Here is a 15,429-nt window from a genome sequence, read left to right on the forward strand (position 1 = left end):
CGTCTGCAAAAGCAGCTGGCCGGGCACATCAAGTACCTGTACAATCAAACCTAAAAGCAATCGTGGCGCGGGAAAAGCAGTAGACCGGCATTGCTATAGGCTTCTTAGCAAACATGCAAGTGTCATTACTGACCTGCATGAATAAGTGCATCCCTTCAAGCAACCACCGAACGAAGCTGTTCTGACGCCCACTGCAAGGTGCGGGTCGCTGACGTCAGTTTGTATCCAGAGGAAATTCTGATGCTGTAAACAATGAACTGACTGCTGCGATATGATCCAGAATAGTCGCCAGATCATGTCATATGTAGCGAAGTCCCCACGACAACCATAAACTGCAACCGTAAACGGAGCTATGCCGGCGGGAGCACTCGATGCTCCGTAGATATGCAGACATCCCGCTATCTCCATAAACAAGTGCATCCTGTAAACCAAACGCCGACCGATGCTATTCCCATGCCCACTGGAAGGCGCGGGCCCATGACGTCTGTTTATATCCAAAGGAAACATTAATATCGTAGACGATAAGCAGGGCTGCTGCAAGAAGCCATGGTCCACGATGATTACCAGTGCATGTCATATCCAGCGAACTAAGCCTTCACGGCCATAAACTGCAGCCATAAGAAGAGCGATGCCGGCTTAAGCGTTCGTTGCCGCATAGATCTGGATACATCGAGCTATCTACCCGATGAAGTGCATTAAACGGCCACTGTCAACCCGTCAAGCAACCACCCTACGAAGCTACCTTCACGCCCACTGCCATGTAGCTCGACGTGTAGCCGTGTAGCATAGCGGTCTAAATCAACACGGCTATTCTTCGTCCGATCCCTAAGCTACACGGAAGACCCAAGCTCTCCTTTGCGAGACTGCCATTGTCAATAGCAAGACTAACATTGCTGCCCTTTCCCTCGAAACATTTGTTTCTATCCATGCGCTTTTTTCGTTGGCCACGAGCCAGGTCGGTCATAAGCACGCAAAACAAATAGCGTGCGCTGTTGGCATATCTGAAGAAATAATCGTAATCCCATACTGCCGCGAGGGAACCTTCTTCACATTTCGCGATGGGTATCCCCAGTACAATGAAAAGTAAAGGGAAACCCAAGAAACACTGATACGGCTTTAAACGCACTTGAACCGAGTTGTCGAGCGAAAATCATTTAGCCTGATATAGTTGTTCTAAGTCAATACGTCATTCAACTCCGCTTTCTTTCTTATGAAACTCAATTCTAGTCATACGACCTTACTAAATACAGGGTATTGAATATTTGGGGGCAGGGTTTTAAAAAATTCATATGCAAAATATACTACTCCATTCGAGCTGAAATCACGTTCACAAAGTAGCAAAGTGTCGTCTGCGGTATCTGATAAATGATTGAACATCGGTACTGACCTAGATTTTCCGGAATCGAGGAAAAACTGCTCTCGGTGGCGTGCATAATTTTCGCAGAAGACAGTCGAAAAGCTGCTTTGACGTCGAGCGTCATCTGTCGAGCAGTGAGGCAAGCGCCATCCCAGCCGTTGGCGCGCTTGCCGGAGATGACGGGGATGACAGACAGGACAGCGTGCTAGGTTAAGACCCGTAGGGTCGCTACCTTCGTCAAACCTCCTTGTTCTCACCTTCGCGCACATTCAACATACCCACATGGAGGGATTTGTCCGGCATAGTGCTGGTACAAAAAAACAATGCAGGATTATGCCACCCTTTCCGCCAGTCTGAATTCTTTATATCGTAGACTCGATCTCATCTATCTGCTGATGGGCTCATCTAATGAGGATTTTGGGTGAGCGATTTTTTGCCCACCCTCACGTAGCGTGCTATTTGTCGGCTTATCCTATGCCGATGTGCCTGCAGCTCGAGAGGCCAGTGTCCTCTATAATGGCAGCTAGTACTATTCATTTACACTTTGTGCCCGTCTTATGGCCACTGACTGTTCCTAATGAAGCCGATGGCAAGGTATGAGACAACGGTGTCTTTCTTCTCTTTGTCTACCCCCCCCCCCCCCCCCCCGTGGAGGTGCAGTGGTTAGATCTTCGATTAGTGCTCCCAAGGATGTGCGATCGAATTGCAGCCTTGGCGGCGACATACCAGGCACCCGATTACTGTTCGCTGTCACTGCATGTTAAAGAACGGCAAGTGGTCAGAATTTACGTAGCCGTCAACTGCAGCGTTACTCATAGCTTGAGTCCTTTTGAGACATTAAACCCTACAAACCAAATCTTTCTTAGTCTATTCAAATAGTCACCAACGCTTAATGACTTCTTTTTTTCCTGGTGTAGTCTGTCGCTATCCTTGGCCTCCAGTTGCGCGGGATGCACGGCGAGCGGCTTCATTCTTCCATATGTTAAAAATATATTGACGCCTTTCATGCAACAGTGATGAAACTACATAGTTCATCTACCCTATGCAAACGTATTCGCCAACAAAACTCAGTTTCCCAATATCTTAGAACAGCACAGAAGATTGTGTTTCACACACAGAAATAAACGGTGATACCAACCGTGTAGCTTTAAAGTCACACCTGTATAGTGTATCCCTTAGGCTTCAAAAATGGCTTATCTCTTTAAATATTCCACGTGATGCATCATCCGCTTTACCAGAAAACGTCACCCCGCACAATTATACCATCACAATCTTGGTCAACTATTCGACCAAGTTATCAAAGCTAAATTTTGTATACTTAATTTTTTCCAGGGTTATCATCGAACTGTCACGTCCAGTGTCTAACCTTGAAAGGAGGAGACACACTACATTTTATTCAGAAAATTTTCAAGCAAGCCCCGTCTTGCATATCCGTGCATTGTAAGTATCGATCCCCACATGTATGTTCTTATAAAAAGCTTCACAGCGATTCAAAATCGCGGCAACCGATTTAATGAATTATTACTGGTTAGCATACATGATATTGCACTTCAAACTAACCGATTCGATCTGCCTCCGAAGCGCGAGGATTTCTCAATTCGTCTTTGCAGGAAGTATTTTATAACCGAACACCCTTATAGAAACAGACATTTACATGCCCAAAGTAAATGAGCGACGCGACCCAAAGTACATGCCCAAAGTAAATGAGCGACACGAGCGACGCGACCAAAGAAAAAGGTAACACATTTTTATCCACACACCTGCGTATAAGCACTAGGACTTACCTTTTATATCAGCGAGTGCAATCGGCTTCTTTCTGAGCTCATTAAAGGTGCTCGGTGCAAGGTTTCTTGATGTGCTCAATCAGCATGTAAAACTTTGTCCTTTTTATTTGTATGAATTTTGCTTGCTTGTTTGCATTTCTATATTTTTATTTATTCTTTCTTTATTTATTTTCAATACTCTCAAGGCCCGGCGTCATTACAGAAAGGAGGGGCATGCAAAATCAGCCGTAGGCTTCTTAAAATTTTCGACATCGGTGATGGCAGTGACGAAGGCAGGGAGGTGGTTCCAGTCATTCGCAGCTCGAGGAATAAATCAATTCAAACAAAGCGTGGTTCGGCAGTGCTGGATCCCTACCTTGGGGTTGTGATCAATGCGTGAGGTTATAAAAGAACGAGGAAAAATTAACAGGTAGTTGAAAATAGGATTATTATAATAAAATCGGTGAAAGTGACATAAGCGAAAATATTTACGATGCAGAATTAGCACAGGAAGACCAGGGGTAGATTTGTTTTGCAAATGCACTTGCACTTCGTGAAAAATTAGAAACAATAAAGTGGGCGTCGCGGTTCTGAACGGAATCCAAACTGTAATAAAGTTACTTGATTAAAATCCCAAATACAGCGTGCATATTCTAGTTTGGGTCTTATAAGCGTCCTATACAAATGAAGCTTAAAGGAACTGTCTGCAGCTGTGAAATGGCGGTTTAATAAGCCTAGCGTGCGGTTAGATTGGTTAGATATATAATTCACCTGCATTTTCCAAGAGAGATCCGGCGTTATGTGAAAGCCGATATATTCGTATGATGAAACAGGTGAAAGCGGAATGATATTAGGAAGATAGCGAGTGGTGTTATCGTAAGTCCTGTTCGAAACACGCATGTATTTGCATTTAGTAGTGTTAAACTTCATAAGCCAGTCGCTGCACCATGAAGAAAGTTTATCCTAGTCTGACTGCGAACATACTTCATCAAGGATATTGGTAATAATACGGTAAATAGCACAGTCATCTGCAAAAAGTTTAATGTGGGAACGTGCAGGCTTTTTTCTATTTGCTTACTTAAGCACCACCAGAATTGAGTCACTTTAATTTATTCTCATCTGTTCTCATTCACTCCCTTCAGCCACCTACATCACAAAACACTCACCGTTTTCAGCTTGGCAAACAAACAGTCGAAAAGTGCCATACCCTTCAAAATAGAAACGTTTTTGGAGTTCTTTCCTCATGCGGAGAATAAACAATTGGAAAGGCCCTCCCAACATTTCTGTAATCATTCAAGGTTTTTTTAAAGTCAGATAGGCTGAAATATATTTATGGATCCGACGTTAGATGCTGTTATTTATCTGCTGAAAAATTTACCTATTGCACTTTGCTATGAGTTTCCACTTTTCTTTTTTGTTTTAATGCGTTAACGAGTTTCTCATTTATTATTCGGCGCCTGTTTTTTTCTGTTATCGCTTTTACAAGCGTTGTAGCACTTTGTACTTGGATATTGTTAGCTTGCTGATTTCCAATTTCTATTTAGTGGCTGAATATAGGCATTGTTGAAAACATTGTCAACATTTTGTTTTTGCTTTAGTTTCGAATGCCCAGCCCCTTATGTAAAGCTCGTTGCTGGGATTTGTCAGGCTATAAAAATAAATAAATGACTAAATATTTATCGCCTCAACCATACGTATTAGCATACAGCCGTAAGCTGCCACTTTATGTGAACATGCGTGCCTGACCTAATGATAGCATGTCTTGCTTATAATTCAAGGGATCTGGAAGCCTGCACGTCATTCTCAATCTCCCATTTTAATGGAGCCACCTAAGTTGACAAAGCTCCTGCATGCCAAGTCGGCCATGTCATGTGGTCCCGCGACATCATACAGCTCCTCTTCAATTAGTGCTCGGCCACGTTACCTGCCAACTACCGCCTGCCTCCAAGAAGCATACTAGGGGGTTTGAAGCGACAGCTCCACTACGCCACCTATGGCCAAGGTAAGCGACGGCTCGCGTTTGGCATTCATCATCATCATCATCATCATCGTCAGCCCGACTATACTCACTGCAGGGCGAAGGCCTCTACCATATTTCTCCACTTAACCCTGTTCTGTGCTAGCTGCATCCACTTCACCCCTGCGAACGTCTTAACCTCATCCGCCCACCAAACTTCCTGCCGCCCTTTGCTACGCTTTCCTTCCCTTGGAATCCAGTTTGTTACCCTAAGCGACCATCAGTTATCCCCTGTTCGCACTACATGTCCTGCCCATTCGTCTTCTTAATTTCCGCTAGAATGTCGGTAACTTGAGTTATTTATCTGACCCACTCTGCACGCTTCCTATCTCTTAATGTTACCCCTACCAGTTTTTGTTCCATAGCCCTCTCAGTTGTCCTCAACTTAAGTAGAACCCTCTTGGTTAGCCTCCACGTTTCAGCCCCATAGGTGAGTACAGGTAAGATTGCCACTGTTGTATACTTTCCTCTTGAGCGATACCGGTAAGCTGCTAGTCATAGCTGCTAGTCATTGTTTGCGGATGATTGCGTTATTTATCGCTCTGAGACTAACCTCACCGAATGTTTACAACTAGAAAATGACCTACAACGCCAAACCAAATGGTGCTCTGAATGGCAGATGACTATTAATATTAAAAAAACTAAACTTGTTTGTTTCACAACACGTAATCAAGCAATTTACTACACATATACGATTGATAACCTAGCCATTGAGAACACACCTAGTCACAAGTACTTAGGAGTATACCTGTCAGCCAGCCTGTCTTGGAACACGCACATTGACTACATATAAGGGAACTCGTACAAAACCCTGGGTTTCATGCGACGGTCATTACGTCATTGCAACAAAGACACTAAACTTCTCGTTTATAACACAATCATACGGCCGAAACTCGAATATGCCTCGATTATCTGGAATCCTCATCAATCATACCTAACAGCTAAACTTGAATCTCTGCAAAACAAAAGCTGTGCGTTTAATTGCATACAATTATTCCTCGTATTCTAGCATTTCTTTAATTAAGCGTGAGTTAGGTCTCCGGCTTTTAGAGATTAGGCGAAAAATTAATCGCCTAATATTTTTCCACAAGCTTTACTATAACCCTTCAAATTACAGCATCGAGAAAATAAAACCGGCCACTCAAATCTTTCCTCGCCGCGACCATGATCACAAACTGGAACCTTCTTTTGCGCGTACAAATTTGTTACAGTATTCATTCCTTCATTTCTTAATTAGTGAATGGAACGATCTAAATAAAAATATTGTTTGCCTCACGAACCATGAAACATTTATAGAAGCCTTGGAAACGATGTTCCCTGCTTACTCGGAAATGCTTAATAAATTGAGAACTGCGCCTGTTTTAAGTTTTTACGCTCGTTTACATTTGTTTTTCTCTGATTTGTGCTCGTGTTGCCATTAATTACGTATTTAATATTGTTTCTAATTGTTTGTTAGTTCTGTGTATCACTTTTTCTCATTTTTTCTTGTTAACATGTGATGACACTATGAAACGTTTTACGAATGTTTTTATGACTTCTCCCCGCCCCCCCCCCCCCCCCCTATGTAATGCCCACTTGGGCCTTTAGGGTAATAAAATGAAATGGAAAATAATCTGCGAGTGCTTGCCAAATGCGATTCATCCCAATCTTATTATTCTTGTTATTTCCTTTTCATGGTCCGGATCTGCGGTTACTACCTGTCCTAAGTAGACATATTCGCTTACTACTTCCAGTACTTCACTACCTAATGCAAACTGCTGTTCCTTCCCGATGCTGTTAAACATTACCTTAGTCGTCTGCATATTGATTTTCAAGCCTACCTTTCTACTTTTCCTGTTTATGTCACCAATCATTATTTGCAGTTCTTCCCCCGAGTTGCTTAGCAAGGTAATGTCATTTGCTAATCGCAGATTACTGAGGTATTCTCCATCTACCCTTATCCCTAACTACTCCCATTCGAAGTCTCTGTATACTTCCTCTAAGAAAGCTGTGAATAGTACCAGGGAGATTGTTTCTCCTTGCCTAACTCCTTTTTTTATGGAAATTTTATTACTTTCTTTATGCAGAACTATGCTTGGTGTGCAGCGTTTGGCATTCAATGAGCCGAAGTACAAAGTGTGAATAAAAGGAAAAACATCGGTCTTTATCGGTAATCGCACCACTATCCCTCCGATCCTCATACGAGTTTGCAAACCCCTGATTCACGTTGGGCTCTTGGAAAACAGATCCTAATTCTCCTTTTCTAGCATAAGAATTGTAATAGTGTTGACTATGGTCATGTAGCTGTTGATGATGATAGTAGCAATGACAATAACGATACATATTGTTTATAATACTCATGATTGTAGTGATTGTGATGAAGAAGATGGCAGGGTTGGAAATAGCGGTGCCGTTAAAGAATAGTCCTGTGAAATTATAATAGTCACTTGTGCTCTTAAGTATACTTAAGCGCAGTCCACGCTTTCGTTTAACCTGTCTAGGCTCAGCAATGCTAAAGCTCAGCAATATTTGTTATGACCATGCCAGAGTCAGATTGTCTAGAGAGGAGTTCATTTAGAGGTTGCATTAAAATGCCCCGTTGCTCTAAAAAGGAGTTAGTGCGCCTGCAATGGAAGGAAAGGTCGACGGGAAGAGACTGAGTTTCGTTCTGACAAAACTCCGGCCACCACATTAGGTCACCCCACAGTGCCACTAAGGGTGCCACCATATATGTTGTTACTTCCTCCTCTTTAGACTGCTCAAAAAAGGTTCTGCTGCGCCTTCCATCGCTCTAGCGGAAAGTGCATAAATTAGTCTAGTGAACAATACGGCGATGGCCAATAACTCCTCATAAAAAAACATATCCGATAGTAAATGTCGGCAGCCGTACTGCATCAGATCAGAAAGGTGCCAACGTAGGCAGATATTACAGTGTAGAGTAAGTTGACTGCGTTTGCCAACACAGTGAACTTTGACGCCGTGTACCATCATGTTACGCATCTTTGTTTTCTCCTATCGCTTGGCTTAGCACGGGAGCTCAATAGCTACACTGTTTGCACCAGCTTTATATAAAGTGCTATGCAACGTATGGATCAATTTTCATTAATACAGCAAATCAACATCCGGATATAATCATTAACAGTTACGTTACGCCCTACTTATCTGGAAATTAATCTTTTTATCCTTCCTTACTAACCGAACCATGACCTCCTTCTTCTGGCATATCGGTAGAAAGACAAAATTGCAACATTTTCACGAGAGCTAAAAAACGTGCCTACTCTCTAATGCTATTATGCTTACGGTACAACGGTACACAATTAAGCCTCCTTGAGTGCGATGACAACTGACCTGTCTCTTGTCGTTAAACTGTGCCTGCGACAAATGGGATGCCGTATGTACTTTGCACGATAACTAGAAGGGGACTAAGCATAACAAGCGGAAAAAGTGTCACCGGTTGATCCGAGAGCGGAACGACAAGCGACAAAGATGTTCTTTCCAGTACATCCCTGTCGGGCGTCACATGATGGTGATTAAATAGGCTCCTTTCGCGGGTCGGAAGGGGGTATCGCGGAGTCCGAGCGCCCATGCAGCACACAACGAAGGCCCTTTCACAATGAGAGAGGTACAGCGGTTGGACACAAAAACAGAGTGCCGAAGCAGGATTCTTTTCCCTAGAAACCCGATGGAAGGACTACAAGAGCGCAGGTTGGCAGGCTTCGGTCGGAGCTGACTTCCAGGGCAAAGCATGTAGCAAAATGTAAAAAAAAAGCATCCACGCACAGTTAATTTTCATTAAATAGCTTTGGAAGCACTGAACAGCGGCACGGTGGGTGGCATAATTAACGAGTCTCTGGCTAGCTAGTAGAAGGAATCAACACATGAGTTTTTACTTTCTTCTTAAAATACAATGGCAAATGCTTCCAAATATCTAAAACGACGTACATTGCTCCGTGACGTCTAAATGATAAATTTTGAACTCTTAGTACACTCCTAAATATGAACAGAAAATAAGCACGCCATTATTGCTAGTTGGTTGCATCGTATACTTTCGTACTTAATATTCTGCAATATCCCATTTTATGAATTTACAGAGAATATTTATACGACTGGCTTGATTACCTCAATGACAGCGCAAGCGACGTTTCAGCTCCTCGTGAGCACTTACCCACCAGTGACTAAATCCACCTCCCTGTAGCCATAACAAACGTACATATGCAAGTCTGTCGTCTCCGGTTACAAGGGACCACAACTCCCCAGGAAGGCTGCCCAGCTCAGCAAATCATTCAATGAGATATGACATTTAGCAGCTGATCATTCATTCCTACGGAAGCTTGGTTTCAACCTGCCATATTTCAAGCCTCCTAAATAAGACGAGGAAATTTCGCTTCACAAATGTCGTTCGAGCTGAAACCTGCCTCTTTTTGCTGCATAAGACGCAAGTACTGCTCACAACTATTTCCCTAAATTAAGCACTCTCCGCAATTGTAAGAACTATGACAGCAACTGGAGGCTAGCCTAGGGCTTTACAGCGCGAATACACCTTAGTGGTCTCCTGGATGCAGAGTTAGGCACGCTACTCCTTGGACCATGCAGGCATATTCATACCACTCGCTTAAAGCGGGCCTTTGTATTTATGTCGTGTGGTTCATTATGACGTCATATGAATAACGTGCTGGCTTAGGATAGTATGCTTTTTGCTTTATTACCGACTTTGGCATGGGATAGCTTCAAAACGTAATTGAAAAACACGCCAGCAACACATTTACTGACTTGAAAGGATTGCATGCTAATAAGACTAACATACTAGAGGCACAAGGGAAGGGATTGCTAATTAAGTGAGCTTAAACGACATGTGCGTGAACGAAGAAATTCAAGGAAATCCGAAGATGCTGACAGTGATTTTAAGATGGATGCAAGTTTGTCTAAGTAAATTCAGCTACCGCTCTTGAAAGCTAGGTACTCTAGCAGAATACCCCTGTTGCTTTTTTTTTGTACTAGTCTACATCAACCTCCCACGACAGAAAGACGGCACAAGATAAACAAAGCAAAAAAAAACGATCGGACACCCACACTGAGCGCTGGACCGAGCATTCTATAGATATTTTCGCCACCTCACATCAGCAATTTTAGCAAACACGGTAAACAGTCGTCATACATTTCTTATAAATATTTACATAACTGATTAGGTTGAGACAATTTTCTGAACAATTGCTGAACTGAGATTATTTTTCTATCAAAATAGCACGAAGCTTAAGTAGTTTGATGCTTTCTAGCCTCAGTGGTATTAAGTGTACTTAAAAGGCCAGTAATGGTCATTCATTCGTTTATTACCATTGAGTGGAACATGGCTCCGCGTACTTTTAGAAGACAGTTATTATACCAAGTGTTTCGTATAATTTTATCTCAAATATTGAAAATAAAGTATTAAAAACAGGCGAGAGAGACCCCTTCCGCATTGCTGGTAGCCGCATTTCACACCACAGAAACGTTTTTCGTTTTACAAGTACTTATTCAGTTACTTAGGGCTTTTATATGAACGCGTAAATGTCGCCTTACGATAATCAAGGAGCTTTGTGGGTTTTGAGCGAATCTTGAGAAATGCCCAGTTCAATATTTCTTAAAAGAAGGTACACATTGCCTTTTCGAGCTTCATAGAAAGCCTGCGAAATAAAAAAAAAGTTCTCAGAGCACTGAAGAATCCGCAGTTGAGAAATATGAAAGTCTGAGCGTTACTGCTGCGCAAGGTACCTCGCGCGGCCCTTGTCGAACACAACAAGCGTTCCGTTGTACGCATAATAGTTTACCGGCGTTATATATTGGTTTACAAGAAAGTAAAGGTGCACTGGCGGAATTTCGCTGCCGGATCTTGTAGACAATTCTCGCCGACACGATATTTTCATCATGAGCGTAGAAAGGCTTTCGGCCTAATAATTGGTACACATGAAGGAAAAGGAGCAGTGTCTGTCACATTTGTTTCTGTGGACACCTGCAGTCGTTTTGGGGTACCAATTAAGTTTTGGGATACCAAGCGACGGCATTTTCGCGTAATGGAGCTAGCAAAGCTTTTCGCTTTAAATTGTACGGAGGCCAACTAACACCGGCAAGAGACATTCCTCGAGATAAAGGTCAACATATGCATACACGATGTCCTTCAAACAGCTTCAAGGTGGAGGTTCAGACAGCTTCGAATTTAAACCTCAACTACTTTGTGCAGCTATGTTCCCAGCAAAAGTCAAAGTGATGGTCAAAGCTCAACTGACGTGGGAAGGAGCTTAAGGCATAAGCAGCTACATTGCGAGACACATGATAGCTGACGTGAACCTGTGTATAGAAGGGCGCCGCGCGCCTCTTCCAGAGCTATCGCTTCACACTGGTTTTAACGACACTAAACCATAGCCAATGTTTTCGCTCACAACGCTCACGTAGATTATTCTGTGTAACCGGACCTTTAACGGTGTCTTGCTAAAATGGTCGTTGTTCAACTGTCAGCGAATCGAGATGCATGAGCGTAAGCTGTCGTCAGCAGGCCGCCTTTTCAACCTTGGCTCGCGTACGCACTTGGTAAGATTCTCGGCAACGAGTTAGTCTGGCTTCTCATTCTTCTGGGTGGGGCAGTGAGAGTGAGAGTGGCTCGTTGCCGAGCTGCATTCGCTGAATTGTCGGACTCGATCCTACTCTTGCGCTGAAGCGAAGACACAGATGGCCCAGCCGACGCAGCAGGCATGGCGAGACAAGAACAAAAATGCACTTAGAATGCACTTAGGACTTCTTAGGGGTGGTAAGGCGAAAACGTTTGAATTTTGTATTTTTTCATTGGTTCATTAGTAATAAATATATTTTTATTTTTGTAATATAATTGCACCTATATTTTTTTTCATACTTATTTCTGCATGACGTGTCTATTTATTACGCAAGGTTTAGATACTTTAGGCACTTTAGCCAATGTCGGGCTCTTATGCGGCTCGTGTTAGATTAGCGATAGATCTGTCTCGTTTGACGCATTCCTTCGGGAGCCACTCATGAGCCAAGAAAGGCTTTCGTTTTAACGTAACTAATAAGAGGGGAAACTCGGGCCGTCACGCGGCCGACCTCGGCGTCCTACACCTCCGCCAGATGGCACTGCATACACTTGGCCACTAAAATCCTAATAAACTAATAGTAGCGCCACCTTCTCTATCCTCCTCCAGCGCCGCCACTCCTCCCCTCAAGATTCGACCCTTGCTCCACCTACGCGCTGCATGGCTGGCAGACGCTCTCCGGAACAGGCGCTGGTAAAGGGGCTGGCTCCGGGTCTCAACAGAGCATTTTAGCTTGTGTTTTGGTGCAGTGCATATACGTTAAAATTTGCCCGCAGCCTAAATAATAATACAGAATGTCAATGTATGTGGCGCTCACGTGGTTTCAACTATCAGTCTGTTACGCCATATGTACGCGGTTTCGGTGTCGGTTCAACTCGCCTTCATCTCCGTGCCTCCGGTTTTGTCATACGCTGGCCAAACTAGACGACATGCTTTATTCAAATGTTTTAACTAGGCAGAAGACAGCAAAATTAAAAACAAATGCATGTTGTTGCTTTGCGGATTTAACTGAATTCTGAGCTGGCGGTAAACTTGAGAAACGTGGGGGCTGTTGTGTTCCACGTGTTTTCGAATTCTGCTGCAGACTTATCAATTCTTGGATGCGCGGCGTGCGAAATCGAGAACTAGCGCACCAAACGAAAGGAAAGCTCGAACGATGGGGCTTTATGCGGCGATTTTAGGAAGGAGACAAAATCAAGCGAGTAGTTTTGGGCTTCGCTGAGTAAGAGATCAGTTATTTAAAAATATTGAGCACTTAAAGTTCCTCGAGAGAGTTAATAGTTCTCAGCTCCCTATTAAAAAGGGCATGTTAATAATTACATATCTATCTCCGAGATGTGACAGCAAGCACGGGCATCTCTAAGGCTGCATGCTGCAGGCTGGTGCGCTTCGCTGCCTCAGGTCCGCGCTGTGTGTACTGAGAACAAGGGTCGACCGTGAGAGGCCTATGCCACTGGTCCTCTTGTGTATTACGTTTATTTAATATTTAAAAAAATACAAGGGTCTACCAGCATTACAAGCATATATTTCGCTACCGAAGAGGAAGAATAAGAAGCGGGCAGTGGCTTCGGCAGAAGTTCTAGCGCTTAGAGCAAGCTGAAGGTCATGGTGACGAGATGTATGACCTCGGAAAATATTGTGAGAACGTCGCATACGCTTTAAAATACTGTGACCAGCGCAGTCGTGCTGCATGCTCGCGCAGCTTTCAACCGTCGCCTGAGCGAACGATATTAGCTGCGGGAGGGGCTCAGCGCCCTTATAGTAGCGGTAACCCACACGCCAGTGATTGTATCTTCGCCTAGGTGTATCACTTGGGCTGCGTCTAGCAGCCGTGCCTATGGTCCTCGACACCAAATCATCGAGATAACATACGATAAGCATAGCCTCCCATATAAAGTTGTTGCTTAGTTGTTAATTGCTTATTTCTGGGTGTCCACGAAGCCTCCGTGGCATTACAGCTCCTCGTTACTTTCATGAACGAAACTGACTTTGATGCACAACTGAATGGAAATAATTTGACTGCAACCTTCTGCACTGCACGAAATTCATCTTATGATTCGCACTCCTCTCCTTTCCTACACTTCCTATTCTTCTACTATTTAAGGGGATTGGCGTTTGAGCGGACGCTGTGCGGACGTGTTCCGCATGAGCTCCCGCCTTGAGCCCGATTTTCGGCGGAACGCGCTGTGTCTTGGACTTGCTTTTTGTGAGATCGTCTGCAGGCAGTTTCCCTGTACCTGTGGACACCATATTTTGGCAAGTGTTCCCCCCTTTTAGGGTTTCTTTTCACGATTTGCACTCGACCACGGTTCGGCAAATCAGGCCTAATCATTAGGCCGAGCCGACGCCTGCGGCACCGGGCTCCGTTGCTGTGACTTGTGGTTCTGGGCCTTTGCGAGGCTGAAGACAATGGAGTACTCCGTTGAGGGAGAATCTATAACGCCCGAGGAGTTCGAGGCGGGAGAATGGACCTGGGTTTTGAAGGCGCAAGATCGATTCAAGAAGTCTGTGTACGGGGATCACTCCGAGAGTAGGCCTACCGAGAAACAGGCGGGCAGCGACGGGCGGCAGACACTGGGAGCAGCGGGGGAAAGCGCCGGTGTGGAAGAAACGGGGACCGTTTCTGAAGATGCCAGCCAAGGATTTCAAGATTGTGTGCCGGCCCAAGAATTGGGAGTTGAGTATAGTGACGCCGAGGCAGCTCGGATGTGCCTTGAGAGCGGCAGCGGAGATGACGAACGCGACTGCGGTGGAAGAAGACCTGGTGTGGGTCAATGAGACAACACGATGAAGGTGAGCACGCCGTGTATGAATCGTAGTGGGGCATATGCGAATGTAAAGACGCTCAAGCTGGGCGGTCGTGACCTTGAGGTTTCGGCGTACGTGGCGGCGCCGGAGAACTCTGTGCGCGGAGTAATTTACAATGCGTACAACGGATGCCCATTGGCAGAAGTCCGCGCAGGATTCTTGAAGAAGAACGAAGACAAGGACATTTTGGATGCCAGACCTTTGGGCAAGTCAAAAGCGATTCAGATCACTTTCGGCGGAAAGCGCGTTCCCCGGCAAGTTAATTATTGAAACTGTATGTACGCTGTGATCCCGTATAGAGAATTAGTCGAGACCTGCTATAACTGCAGACGAGTGGGACATCGGGCGGACGTTTGCTATCGTGCGAAGACTAATCTGTGTCGCCGTTACGGGAAGGAACATTCTGCACCACCGGACGGAAAGTCGCTGACCTGCACGCCGGACTGCATCGTGTGCCATGGGGCGCACAGCATGGGAAGCCGCAACTGCAAGTTTCTTCTAGCCCGTCAGCAGCCGAGGGGTCTGCAGCACAGCAACGAGGACAAGAGCCAAACTGGCAAGGAAGAGCGGCGTTCGCACCACAGCAACGAGGACAAGAGCCAAGCTGGCAAGGAAGAGTGGCGTTCGAGGCCCAGGAAGCGGTCATCTAGCAGTGCGAGAGGCGATAGCAAGAGAAGGGACCGGTCAGCTCCCTTCCCGTCACTGCCCGGACCCGAGCCTGGCAAAAGAGGAGGGCAAGGTTCCGGTCATGGAAGAAGTCGAAGTACCACAAGGAAAAAGGTGAGCTGGCCAAACGCGGGCTCCCAAAATGAGACTGCTCGAGAGAAGGAGCTACAAAGGCAGGTGTTGCAGCAAGCCGAAACTATAAAAAAGATGGAAGCTAGGATGGCAGAGATGGAACGCGCGCTTAAAACCGGCAGAGTAGAA

General features: G+C 44.8%; 1 long non-coding RNA gene across 2 annotated transcripts in view; it reads left to right on the plus strand.

The window, feature by feature from the left end:
• The window catches only part of LOC146209397 (uncharacterized), a 102,536-nt gene that overhangs the window by 15,913 nt on the left and 71,194 nt on the right, over window positions 1-15,429 (plus strand). The window contains exons 2-4 of one of the 2 annotated variants that reach the window (XR_014703434.1): window positions 2,690-2,797; window positions 4,899-5,122; window positions 7,204-7,276. This is a non-coding gene — a long non-coding RNA (uncharacterized LOC146209397). Of the gene's footprint in view, window positions 1-2,689; window positions 2,798-4,898; window positions 5,123-7,203; window positions 7,277-15,429 lie in introns of those variants that run through there. The other variant, XR_014703435.1, reaches the window with a different exon arrangement.

The sequence above is a fragment of the Amblyomma maculatum genome, chromosome 1, assembly GCF_055883805.1.
Source record: "Amblyomma maculatum isolate TAMU_Amacu chromosome 1, ASM5588380v1, whole genome shotgun sequence".
Lineage (NCBI taxonomy): Eukaryota > Metazoa > Arthropoda > Arachnida > Ixodida > Ixodidae > Amblyomma > Amblyomma maculatum.